The following is a 13,858-nucleotide window of genomic DNA, read 5'->3' on the forward strand; positions in this document are numbered from 1 at the left end:
ACCCTCTTCCTAGCATTGTCTCAACAGGACTCAAACAGCTGGCTCCAAATTGTGCTCTCTGTGCTCTGAGTTGCAGACTCCTGTTCTTCTTACCTCCTGCCCAGGCTACCTCCACATCCCTCTTCTGACTTTCTGCTCCAAAGGCAAAAGCTCTGGGGCTTGCCCTCTGATGTCAAGGACCTGGAAGCCACATCTGGCCACCTTGCTACACAACCTGGGTAGCCTTTACTTGAGTCTGGTGTGAATGGCACGCCCTGGAGCTGTGTTGGTGGCAAGTATTCAGGGACTCTTTGGCCAGAAAGAAGGGATTGTCTGTGAGATTCTTCCATGTTTTGTCTACAGAGGTGACCAGGAAGGGAGGGAGAAGGGGCTTCTTCTGTAAGCAAGAAGGACTCCATTTTGTCAGCTGCTTCCTTCTCACCCCATAATTATATTCCTTGCTGGTAACCCCTCATCCAACCTCAAGTATTTGCCCAGGATCAGGAAGAAAAGGGTAGGAAGAGGGTTCGAAGAGACTTTGGGCAATGTCTAGTGTAGCTTTTTAGAACCATCAAGTGATAGTGTTCCAGATGGGAAAACTGAGGCTGGAAAATGGCGAGGGAGGGCCTAAAAGCAAATTGGAGGCAGACCAGACATAATCTCCTTGTTGTCTCATGAGCCCGTGGGCACAGAGCACTTGGGCCCAACCACAGTTCCTGGCACTTATTGGATTCTGGATAACTGTTGGTTGGTGGACTGAACTAATGGGAACAATGGAGATACATCTAGGAATAAGTATTAGACCCTGAGTGTCTTATTATCAGGGTCATATAAACTTCATCTTTACATTCTCAGGACTCAAAGCAGAGCCTGAGACACAGCTGCTCAGTATAGGTTTAATTAATTCAACATAGTTGGAAACAATATGACTGGGTCTTCAAACCAGGAGTCCACACACCTGTAATTTTGGGAATTTGAGAAAGCCATCCTTCCAGGACTTTAGGTATAGTTAAAGGAGGCTCTGGGGTGAGGAATGTACCTCAGTCACTGATTTGGGTGCAGGAAACCCAGACTCCTGTCCCCTGCATTGCTGTCTATTGTGGGTCAAGTCCATTATCTTCTCTGGGCTTTACTTTTTCCTCTGGCTGTGTGGTTCTCCAAGTTCCTACTAGCTCCAACATCTTGAGAATGAAGGCTGGGGACAGAGAGCACACAGGTCTGTGGTGCTAATCTTTATAGGTGGATCTGGGGGAGGTATAGAGAGAACTCTGTATTCTTTCCAAACCCTTTTCAGGCCAGAGGGCACAGTGGGAAGCAGCCTGCATCTCAAGGATAGGAATGAGAAGGAAAGGAAGTGGAGCCTGATGTTCTGGAGTAGTTGCCCAAGGAAGGAAGGCCACGGCACAGGGACAGGGCTAAGTTTGGACCATAAAGGCCCTAGTGCGAGTAATACTCCAGCTCCACCAGAGACATGTTGCTGACTTTGGGTCATTAAGTGCCATTTCAAGTGCCAATACTGTTGTTGCTATGGCAGGGACACATTGGGGGAGAGGACAGAACCCTAGAGGGCATAATTCATGGTTTAATGTCCTTTGTGGCTCCTGGAAAGAGTTTGATTATGTATGACTATTGTGGAATATTATTTTAACTGGGCAAAGATGTATTGCATTTATTTATGCTTTGGAATATTACTTTAACTGTGAAAAGGTGTGTTACATTTGTTTATGCTGCATTTGTTTTACTATGTAAAGATGTATTGCATCTGTCTCACCTTGCCTGCCTAAGTTACCTGATTGGTCTAATAAAGAGCTGAATGGCTAATAGCTAGGCAGAGAAAGGATAGGCAGGGCTGGTGGGCAAAGAGAATAAGCGGGAGGATAAATCTAGGCTTGAGAGAAAAGAGGGAAGAATGAGAGAAGAAGGAGAGAATGATGGACATGCCTGGGGAAGAAGCCAGGCAGATGCTAGCCAGACATACAGAAGCAGTGAAAATAAGATATGCAGAAGTAAGAAAGGTAATAAGTCCCGAGGCAAAAGATAGATAAAGAGAAACAGGTTAATTTAAGTTAAAAGAGCTAGCCAGAAACATGCCTAAGCTAGGCCGAGCATAACTAATAATAAGTCTCTGTGTCATAATTTGGGGCTGGTTGGTGGCCCTAAAAGAAAAGGCCTGGTACATATGACTTCAAAGCTGAGGGAGGACAGGGAGTCCTAGTGGTGACCTAAAGCTTTGTCCCTGAAATGACCAAGTAACACCAATGACCGGCCGTTGCCTGAACCCCAGTGACTGAACAAGGTCACATGTAATGACCCTTGTACCTTCTCCAGCTGTTTTGGGGTTTGCTTGTGCCCTTTAAGTCAAGAGTGGGTTGTTCATCAACCTTTGCTACATGACACCCCATCTGTGTAGCTCCAGCAGCACCAGTTCATAGTCACAGATGCCGAGGTTTACCTCTCATGTTTAACACATACACACACACACACACACACACACACACACACACACGCACACGCACACACACACAAATTACATATGTATGTGTGCACAGACTACACATGTACCTGTGTAGTCACACAGCTTTCAAGAAGCCAGGTTCTGTTCAGGGAGTCTGCTTCTCTCCTCCTGCTATGTCTGTGTTCACCCAGTCCTGTGTGGCACTTTCCAGAAAGCCCTGATGATTCTCCCACCTGAGTAGTTCTGGGATCCTTCCTACCATGTCCTGTCTGCAGTCAGAGCTGCCTCCTTGTGTTCTCTGGGCCCTCTGATGATGGCTTCAGCTGCAGAACTGACTTCTTTTCGGCCACTTTATGTCCCCCACTTCCCTGAAGGGCCTGGCTCCATCCTCTGTCTGGCTCCTTCTGCTTACATCTCCCCTTCTCTCCAGCCCCTGGTATTTCTATAATTTGAAATTTACAAAAATAAATTTCTATAATTAAAAAAATAGTGTAAACATGATGGTTTTTACAGGTCATCTGGACTCATTATAGACATCCTTCCCCCTTTCCACTCTCTACAGCCTGTATTATCACAAAATCTTTATCTGTGTCATTTTGTATAGGCATCTCCCAGTTTATCCTCACATTTATATACTGTTTATTCATTTATATGTATTACATACCCTTACATCTCTGCCCTTGCTGGGCAGAGAGCTGTCTCCTGTGTCCCATATTGTAGGTAGTATTTTGTGGAATTCTGTGGGAAGCAGCATTAGGGAGTGGCTAAGGACATGGGCTCTAGTTTGTATGCTGCCTACAGTACTGTATAAAAAGATGTTTAAAGTCTTGGTGCTTTACTTGACACCTGGAGAATGGGAGTAGTATTTGTCTCTTAGCTTTGTGAAAATTAAACAGGAAAACAGACATGTAAGTCATTCTTAATGGCCTCTGACAGAGTAGGTACTACATTCTATTATTTTCCTTTTTTGTTGTGTTTTTAAACTCATCCCTATCAATATATTTCATGAAGTAAGCTTACTGGACCAAAGGTTAGAAGGTCTTTGAAATGTTTTGACAAATTGCTTTTGAAAAGTTAAGAGCTGTTTGTACCTCCTGTCTTTTTTTGTGAAGAGTACACTATAATTCAAAGCCCTGATTGTAGAAGTTGGAAATGATGATGGAGTCTATTCTTAAGCTGTTAGATCTTTCATCTACCCATGGCCACTCAGCTCAGTCCTGCACTCCTAGGCCAATTCTCTCTCCCAGCAGATATTTGGCACTGTGTTTTTCTTTAATCATTTTATAATTTAATGGCTTATTGAGATATTAACTTTTATTCTTTCATGGCGACTAGCATCTTTTTCTTTCTATTACAGGATAAGAGCTGTGCAGGATAGTTTTATGTCATCCCTGGGTTGATGGTCCTGGGTTCTATAAGAAAGCAGGCTGAACAAGCCATGGGGAGCAAGTCAGTAAGCAGCACTCCCTATGGCTTCTTCATCAGCTCTTTCCTTCAGATCCAGGCTCTGAGTTCCTGTCCCGATTTCCTTGGATGATATGGAAGTGTAAGGCAAATAAACCCTTTCCTCCCCAACCTGCTTTTGATCATTGTTTCATCACAATAATAGTAACTCTAACTAAGACAAGTAGGCCAGGCCTTGCTCCCTTGTATGGCTAAGTTTTATGTTGCAAGGAATTCTGGAACTAGGGTGCTACTGAGTGACCACTCTAGAACCCTTTACCTGGCTGTCTGCTTGGCCTCCTCACTTGGAGTCCAGCATATGTTCACACTAAGGGCCCTGCCATTGGCCTCCTGAGATTGACCCCTCTTCCCAGCGCCCAATCTTCTTATCCCAAGTGGTCAGGGCCTAGGAAGGAGACATTTGGATCGTCTGTCAAACTCTATCTGTTGAAGCACTTAGAGAGGGACCAGATTGGCAGGGGTACTTGGGAAGCCAGGGGATCTTGCAAGTTGAAGGCCAGCTTGGTTCACAGAGTGAGTCCTAGGCTACCTGGGGCTACAAAATGAAACCCTGCCTCAAAAAACAAACCAATAAACAACACACGAGAGTGAAAACCCTGTCTGAGAAGTTACCTACACACAGGAAAAGACAGTGAGGGGTGCTGGGATCTAGGAATGGTCTGGTTCCATCTTGGTTCTGCCAGGCTTCTGGTCTGTTCTTCTAAGCCGTGCTGACTAGGGGCCAAGAGAGACCCCAGGCATGACCATAATTGTTTCATCTTTGACCCTTGGTGCAGGTGGTAGCAGCAATGTCAGCAGAAGGTGAACATCCCTAGGCCATCAGTCAGGACCAACATCTGAGGACATGACTGTTGCTTATGAGCCTGGAGGTACACAAGTGCCTGATCCCTCTCTAGAGCCATCCTGACTCTGTTGCCCAATTCTGTAGGCTGCTAAGAACTACTGTCCTGATTGATATTCCTTCCCCTGGCTTGGACCAAGTGCATATCACAGGAGCCTTGGGCTGATCAGGGCTCTGTAGCTTTTGTAGATGCCTGTGCTTATCTCTGGTCATCCCAGGGCCCCATCCAGCCCTGAGCCTATAGTAGGAGGTCTTCTCAGTGGCTTCTTCAGGGATCCTCCACTTGTCAGGCTACTGTGGTCTTCCATCTAGAACCCAGGAAACTTTCATTTTCCTCCCAATCTTAGAGAGGCAGCACCTCCCTGACCAACTGTCTGATGCTAATGCCCTCTGAACATAAAATCACCGATATTTACTCAAAGAGCTGATGTAGCCACAGCAACCAGACAGGGAGACTTTTCTGCAAGTAGCCTAGATATGCTAGCTTCCTTTGAGCTGTGAGGCACTCAGTCCCGGCTACTTTCATGGAGGAGAAGTATATTAGCTATTGCTTTTCTCATTACTTGATAAAATACCTGACAAAAAGCGACTTAAGAAAGGAAAGGTTTATTTTAGTTGGGTCTGAGGGTCTGTCACAGCAGAGAAGGCATAGTGCAGGTGTGTGAGGAAGCTGGTCACATTGAATCTGTAGTCAGAAAGCAGAGATATGAATGCTGGTGCTCAGCTAGTTTTTTCCACTTTGAGACCCCAGCCCAGGGAATGGTACCACTTACATTCAGGGTGGAGCTTCCCTACTCTGTCAGACTTTTCAGGAAACACACTCATAGGCAAATGTAGCTAGAGTTTTCCTGCCTGGCCCACAGTCAGGACAAATCTCTCTCACCAGCCAGTCCCACAGCCGCTCAGACCCAACCAAGTAAACACAGAGACTTATATTGGTTACAAACTGTATGGCCGTGGCAGGCTTCTAGCTAACTGTTCTTATATCTTAAATTAATCCATTTCTATAAGTCTATACCTTGCCACATGGCTCCTGGCTTACCGGCGTCTTCACATGCTGCTTGTCATGGCGGCGGCTGGCAGTGTCTCCCTGCCTTAGCCTTCAACTTCCCAGAATTCTCTTCTCTGCTTGTCCCACCTATATTTCCTGCCTGGCCACTGGCCAATCAGCATTTTATTTATACAGTGATATCCACAGCAGGCAAATCCAGAGATTTGTTGCCATGATGATTTGAAATCCCAACAAGTTGACAATGAAGAGTAACCATCACAGGGAGATGGAAGTACGGGTATATGCAACAAATGCTTCAAACATAGATTATTATCCCAGTAGTCAACCTTGTCAGCCAGCATCAGCTCCCTGGGCATATGGTAGGAATTTAATATGTTTATTGACTGACATCTCAGACCTGTCTCCTTATATTACAGAAAGGGAGAGACATTGGTGTCTCCTATTTGGAGTCACAGAAGACTTGAGAGAGGCTGAAGTGGGATTTACACGGATTGGATTTGCATTGGCTATAAGGCCTTGAACGTCCACAGAGGCTGTAGGTGAGTTAAAGGTTTCTAATTAATATCACATTTGTCAGCCCAGGTTCCCAAGCTAGGAGCTCTTTAGCCTCTCTCCCCACTGGACTCCACCATGCAACCAAGTCACCATAGTATGGCTCTAGAAGAGCAGTATGAAATCATTCATTGGGCACTGGCCAACAAATTGGGGTCAGTCCTTGCTAAGTCATTTAATGGCTAATTACATGCTGTGTAATGCCAAAATGCAGTGAGACCCTGTTAAGAATAAATCCAATTGTTTGCAAGGCATATGATAGAAATTCAGGTTTGGCATTCTTCCACTTTAGGGACTGGGGTATAGAGGATTTGGCAAGGGAGAGACTCGGAAATAGAACTACTGTTTTTATAACAGCCCTTTTACCCTTAATGCCCATTTTATCCCTGTAAGTGCAGAAAAGTATGGAAATATTGGCATTCTCTTTGGCACAATTTTCTGTGATTTTTTTTCTGTTAAAAGCCCCAAGAGAGACTACATTACCTACTTATTTGCCACTGTCAAAAGATAACAAAATTCATGAAAGTCTCTTCTGTCAATCCTCAACAAATATGCAATTATTTCAGCCTAGCTTTAAGGAAAAATTATTTCCATGGCAGAGACTTGCCTCTTTTCTGAACAAAAGCAGGGTGTTGTTGCCTCCAGATGTTTTCATTCTCTGAGGATTGCAGATGAACATCTGCTTCAACACTTGCAGGTTACTCTCCTCTAGGTGAGCTGGCTCTGGTGCCTTTTTGTGAATAGCAAGTGGGGATCACAAAGTAATTTCTCTCACAGCCTTAGAAAACCTATCATTTCAGAACATTCCATGGGGATATTGGGCAGTAAGTGATGGGAAAGCTTAAAGAGGAGGAGAATATAGACGATCTTGCCTACTGTAAACCAGGGAAGATACATAATGGGAAGTTCTTGAAAGATACACAATTGACCACCTGTCACAAATAATTGATGACTGAGATCCTGAAAAATGTGGCCGTGATAAAAATTCTGTGTAGATACCCACATACTCCACATCTTCCTGACATCTTGCTGGTTTCCTTTTTGCAGAAATCTTTGTGGGATCAAATTAGAAGCACTATTTGCAGAAAGGCAATATTCTCTCCTTCAGGCTTTGAAAGCAGAGCTCCTTGTCTCCTGGGGAGCCTTGGTTTGGCTTTCATCCTTATATTGAACTTCAGCCTTGAACTTTATGATAAATGCATGTAGCCCTTGGTCCACCTAAAAACAATGACACAATGGACATTCCTTTTGGTAGAAGAATAAACAGGACTCACCTGATTACTTGAACTCTGTAATGAATTAACTCAAATCTCTCTGGGGTTTGACAAGTCCTTCATGGAATTTTTCCTAAAGTGCTCTGGATTGTTTTGCAGTTTTGCTTGAATAAAAAAAAATACCATTGTGCATGGAAGGAGCAGGGTGGCTGCTTGCAGCCAGGTGGAAATTGCAGGAATGTTATTGTTGGCTCATTGCAGGGAGAACCTTTGCTCCTTGACAGGAGAAATGAGGGTCACCTTACATGGTTCCTTATTAGTGAGGGAAACTGTGGGTAGAACTGGAAGGAATCTTGGGAGGGCTCCTTAAGAGTCTGTGCCAATGTAGCAAATGATCTTTAAACGTGATGACATTGGTGATCTGCTTACATTCCCTCATCCAACTGCTAGCACCCGAGAACATTTTTGTGGCATTGAGACTATTTTGCTTGCCCATGATGCTAGTGATGGAAACACCAGGAATGAATGTCCCCATTCACATGGCCCTCAACCAACAATCCATGCTCTCTCATGCTTCCGATGGGTAATGCTTTGTTTTGCCTCTGAGAGTTTTCCCTAGGGGATTAACCCTCTTGCCTGCAGTGCTAACTGGCTTGATGGTAGCCCTGTCTACTGGATGAAGCTACATCAGGTTTTGGGGTGACTCCTCTTCTCTGTTTTTACTCTCAGTCTCATACTCATTTACTTTCAACCTTCCAAATAAACTATATGTCATTTTTCAGGCACTTTTTCTAGGGTAGCCTCGACTAAGATGATGTTTATCTTGTCTGAAGGGCCATGGCCTGAGATTGGGCCCTTTTTTTTTTTTTTTTTTTTTTTTTTTTTTTTTTTTTTTTTTTGGTTTTTCGAGACAGGGTTTCTCTGTGTAGCTTTGCGCCTTTCCTGGAACTCACTTGGTAACCCAGGCTGGCCTCGAACTCACAGAGATCTGCCGGCCTCTGCCTCCCGAGTGCTGGGATTAAAGGCGTGCGCCACCACCGCCCGGCTGAGATTGGGCCCTTTTAAAGTGAGTACTACTGAGTATTGTGCACAATTCCAGGGGCTATGTTGTGAGAAGACCCTGCAGCTCTTATGAGAATAGAAATGACTTGCTAACCATCTCTTGCCTGCTGTCCCACATTTTTTGTCTGCATAACAGGGAACTTATTGGTCTTATAGTTACCTGTTGCTCACTGCCTGTATTCCAGCTACTCAGGAGGCTAAGGCGGTTGAGGCCAACCTGAACAACATAATGAGGTTTTATTTTAAATAAAATCTAAACATGCATAGGAGAAAGAAAGACCATGAGCAAGGCCTGTTTCTGGGTATTAATAACAGAAGTAGCCTGAAGTCAGTCTCTCATTCAAGGACTGGATAGGAAGTGCTAGAATCCATTGCTGTAAGCCAACTGTAAATGCCTTATTAAGCTACTGAAACTGGGCACAAGTTTCCACCCATTTCTGCTTCCCTTCTTGGCATCCTTCCCTTGTCTCTACTAGAAGACATTTGGTAGGGCTTCTCTGCTTCTAAACAGCAGAATGGGTCACCTGTTTGTCTCATCACAACTCTTTAACATTCTTTAAAGAGTTTATGATTAGGCTAGGGAGATGGTTCAGAGTGACTGGTGGACAATTATAAAAACCTGAGTAAAGATATTAAGCATCCACATTAAAAGGCAGGCATGATGGCATGCATGCCTCTAACCCCAGTAGTAACCCAGGGATGTTTGTGGAGATAGAAGTCTAGGATCACTGGAGCTTGATGGTTTCCAGCCTAACTCCAACTTCATTGAGAAACTCTGTTTCATGGGAGAGTGATAAAGTTGGGCTCCTTTCATCCTCCTCTGGCTCCTGTGTATGCATGGATGTGCTTATTTGCATAATATGTGAATATATCACTCCCCATACACACAAAGACTTTATAAGCTTATATATGCTGTTAACTATTCTACCTGTTGTGGGGCTGGAAGAGGTTCGGAGTTTCCCTCTAGGCAACTGGTCTCTCCAATGATTTCTTCATTTGTTTCAGAGACTTACCTCTATCAACTTCAGCATGTTAAACACTGATGTGCTGAGGACAATTTCCTTTTTTGAGTAAAGACAAGGTTTTCTATGGGCTTCCTGTGCTCTGCTAGAAGACACTTGGTAGGCAAGCCATCTTAAACCTGTAAAAGTAGCATGGCATTAACATGGACTTTAAAAAAAATTCTTTGAACTTTCACTTTCTTATTTTTCATTTCTACAGGTTTCCTTTCGGCCCTCATGTTGTCATGCAGACCCCATGCCAACATTGTCTTTTCTCTATTTCCACAAACACTTTACAGCAGTGGTTCTCAACCTTCCCAATGCTATGACCCTTTAATATAGTTCCTTATGTTGTAGTCACCCAGCCATAAAGATATTTTCATTGCTACTTCATAACTGTAATTTTGCTACTGTTATGAGTCATAATGTAAATATCTGACTTTCAGGATGTTGGATATGTGACTCCTGTGAAAGGGTCATTCGACTCCCAAAAGGGTCACCACCCACAGGTTGGGAACTGCCGCCCTGCAGTGAATTGTGTAATGGCTTCAAACAAGTTTTGCCAGTGTAGTCCATCTTGTAGGTATGGACATTTTCAGCTTTGAGATTTAGTAAGGGACACCTTAACAAGGAAGCTGTTGGCTTTCCTGGAGTTCCTGCTCTAGCATCCATTACAGGGGGTGACATCATCCAGCATAGACTGGAGACACTTCTCTGGATTTGGATAAATATATCCACAGTGCTTTCCAAAAGGGTGAGTCCATACACTCTGTCATCTCCATGGACTCTACACAGCTTGGTGCATCCATATGTATAGAGTAATCTAAAAGAATTCTCACCTCTCTCTTATTTGGAAAGAAATTGTCCGCATCCTCCAGAGGAAGAATTAGACATGATCTCTTCAGGGGCTGGGGAGATGGCTCAGTTGGTGAAGTGCTTGTGACCTAAGCATGAGGACTCAATTTTGATTTCCTGTAACTTGTATAAAAACTCAAGTATGGTGATGTACATACTCCCAGAGCTAAGGAAGTAGAGACAGGAGGATCTGGGAGTTTTCAGTGAGACCTAGGTCTCAATGAGAGACCTTCTCTCAAGGGAGTTGGATAGCATTTCTAAGGAGAACATACAAGGTTTTCCTCTGGCCTCCACAGGCATCACACTCACATACATTTGAACTTGCACACATGAAAAGAAAGAAAGAAAGAAATTTACATACACAGGTACTGGTAGTTTTTAACCATATAAAACATACCGCAGACAAACACTCATCATTTTGAACTTGCATCCCAACCATTGCAGCCTCTTTGTAACAGGATTGGTTTCTCAACACATTAAAATAAGTCACCACAGGTCTGTGTATATACACCCATTGACCCATCCAACAATCCATGCATCCACTCTTTCCTCTGCTTGTGTCCAGCATGGTGCCAGGGACTGAAGACAAAGAAACTGCTATGATGAACTTCCTGACTGCAAGCTAGTAATTAGATCCTAATGGGAAGATGTTCTGCCATTTTGAGGGCCCCTCTGATTTCTATATAGTATCCTTAGTATGACCATATAACTCAACACCAATGCCAACCAGTGGTCTTTTGATAAAAACATACTAACCATAACATTTCCCTCTACTCTGGAAAGTATCTTCAGTATTCAAGCTGTATCTCTATTTCATTTAAACTCCTTGTATTAAGATGCTGCTTCTAAGGAACTAAATTTAGTTTTGAAAAACTGTTCTGAACTTTGGAGTCATTAAATGTAGCCTTTGTGTGTGTGTAATATGACAGAGAAAAATTGCAGGCAGTAGCATCTATATTGAAAATTCTGCACTGGATTGCCATCAATTGCTAATAATACATCATAATTATTCTTATAGGGTTAAGCTTTTCTCTTTCCTCTTCCACCTGCCTTGCTGAGATAACCTCTAAGGATGTCCGGGAGGATAGGAGGGCTGGAATTCAAAAGCTTTCATGACAGCTGAGCTTTCCATGCAATTCATTATAGTGAAAAGATGGGGAGGGGGTTGTCAGCCAAGATAATGGCTGTGCAATTTCCAGTCCATTCTCCTTGCAGCCAGATCTTGGAGGCAGCCCATGGACCAATTTCATCAAGCAGACCCTGCTCATCTCTCATCTGTCTATATTGGGAAAGAGGTTGTGTCTGGCTTGAGCGAGAGCAGGCTGGCAGCAGAGCTAGAGTGGGGGAGTTGGAGAGGGACAGGCTGGAGTGGTAGACAGGCTCATCCCCAGAGCTTCAAATCTTGGGGTTCTTGGGTGTGGTACTGACTAACATCAATGCCAAAGGGACAAAGGCAGAAGGTGGAAGATGTACGTACATATGTACGTACGTGTGTGTGTGTGTGTGTGTGTGTGTGTGTGTGTGTGTGTTCCTAGATTTCCCAGCTTTGACCTCAGAGCCAAGCAAAGCAGAAACTCCATAATGTTTGTTGTCTGAATGATTGTGATGGAGAGGGAAAAAACAAGTGCAAGGTATGGAATTAGTGACAGCCATGAAATTTATGCCCAGCTCTTGTGGGAAATGAAAGTCACAAGCCTCTTTACTTCTGCCAAAGGAATAAAATTCTTTGCAGGAGTATTATAGCCTGGGAGCAGGGCTGATGTGAAATTATCTGGTGAGAGGAATCTCAGACATCTCTAATACCATTTTTATGGGGACTCAGGGTTTTAATAGAACACTGAGGTGGTTGCATCTGTTGCGACAGGCTAGACCCAAGGAAATCCCGTGCACACTCGAAGGGAAGCCAAGTGGATCTTTGAACACAAAGGCTGTGGTTCCTTCCAGCTGGAAGTTGGCAGGTGTCACACATGTGAGTGTTCTGTGTAGGTTTCCACCCTCATTCTCACTTTAAGAGCTGTTTCATTTTCTCCCCTAGCCCTGCTACCCTCCTTCCCTTATGCCCCTTTCCATTTGTATGTTCTTGGCAGATTCTCAAGGTTATGGTCACTGCTGAAATAATGGCCTTTCTTCATTGCAGTAAGGAAAAGCCAACCTTAAAAACTACAGCAAGTAGCACTAGCAGGGAAAACTAGAAGAGCTATTGGATAATAAGTGTTTAAGTGGAGTTGGAGAGATGGCTCAGAGGCTGCTCTTCCAGAGGACACAGGTTCAATTCCTAGCACCTACATGGCAGCTCACAACTGTCTGTAACTCCAGTTCCAGGGGATCCCTCTTACAGACACACAGGCAGGAGAAACACCAATGCATATAAAATAAAAATAAATCCTAAATAAATAATTAAAAAATAAGCATTTAAGTCTTCCCTGTGCCCAACTCCTTCAAAAGAAGGCAACAACAGATGGTTTTAATTGTCCTTCTGCATCAATTCTCTGTGCTTCTACAGTAAAAATACCTCCAAATTTTAAAAAGGTACAAAGTTGCTTGGAATGAAGTCTGTTTTTTTCAGTCTTTCATGTCCCACTGTGACCATGTGACTGAATTCTGGTTTGAGATCCAAGCACAAGTGACAGATCTAACCTCCTTTGTTCTCTTTTCTTTCATTATTAAAAACAACTAAGTATGACAGTGCTCACTGATCATGAGAGAATGATTTCAGGACTCCCTCCAGATGCAAAAATTCACAGAATTTCAAGACTCTGAAATCCAATGGTGTCACAATCACATATAAACTACACATATCCTTCCTGCAGACTTGAACTCATCTCTGGATTACTCATCCTTGCTACCTTGTGCAATGAAGATGTTATGAAAATGGTTGTTGTGCTGTATTATTTATGGAATAATAACAAGAAAAATGTCTGTGCATGTATTTGGTAGTTTTGTTTGATGTAGTTCTAGGCGTTAAATCAAGGGATTTATATACACTAGGCAAGTGCTGTACCATGAATCTCTACTCCAGTTCTTTTATGTAATATTTTTGATCCAAATTGGTTGAATCCTATGGACATAGGGTCAAGCATATAATTTACATACAGAGTTTAATTGTATGACCCAAGGGAATTTGACACATGTTCACACTCTACTTGAGACAAAGGATTTTTTTTTATTATCCAGGGCAGTCCCTTATATCTCCCTTTCTGATGCATCCTTTCTCCCTGCCCTATACCAGATGACCCTCTAAGTCTCCCTAAGCCTGAACCAACTACTAGCACCTGTTAGTTTTGCTGACCCCTGCTTTTGAGATAGGGTCTTCTATGCAGCCCAGGCTGGTCTCAAACTTATAAACTGTATGCCTCAGCCTCTAGTGCCTGTTCTTGAAATAGAAATGCAATTTTATAGCACATCTATAAGCTTTTGGTATCT

At 43.4% G+C, this 13,858-nt stretch overlaps 1 long non-coding RNA gene across 4 annotated transcripts in view; it reads left to right on the forward strand.

Moving 5' to 3' along the window:
* LOC128095227 (uncharacterized) overlaps positions 1-13,858 on the forward strand; it is a 101,915-nt gene that overhangs the window by 71,852 nt on the left and 16,205 nt on the right. For 3 of the 4 annotated variants that reach the window (XR_008213189.1, XR_008213188.1, XR_008213191.1), the window contains one exon: positions 6,168-6,290. This is a non-coding gene — a long non-coding RNA (uncharacterized LOC128095227). Of the gene's footprint in view, positions 1-4,674; positions 4,768-6,167; positions 6,291-13,858 lie in introns of all 4 variants that reach the window. The other variant, XR_008213190.1, reaches the window with a different exon arrangement.

The sequence above is a fragment of the Peromyscus californicus genome, unplaced genomic scaffold (genome assembly GCF_007827085.1).
Source record: "Peromyscus californicus insignis strain IS unplaced genomic scaffold, ASM782708v3 Scaffold_4__1_contigs__length_199733344, whole genome shotgun sequence".
NCBI lineage: Eukaryota > Metazoa > Chordata > Mammalia > Rodentia > Cricetidae > Peromyscus > Peromyscus californicus.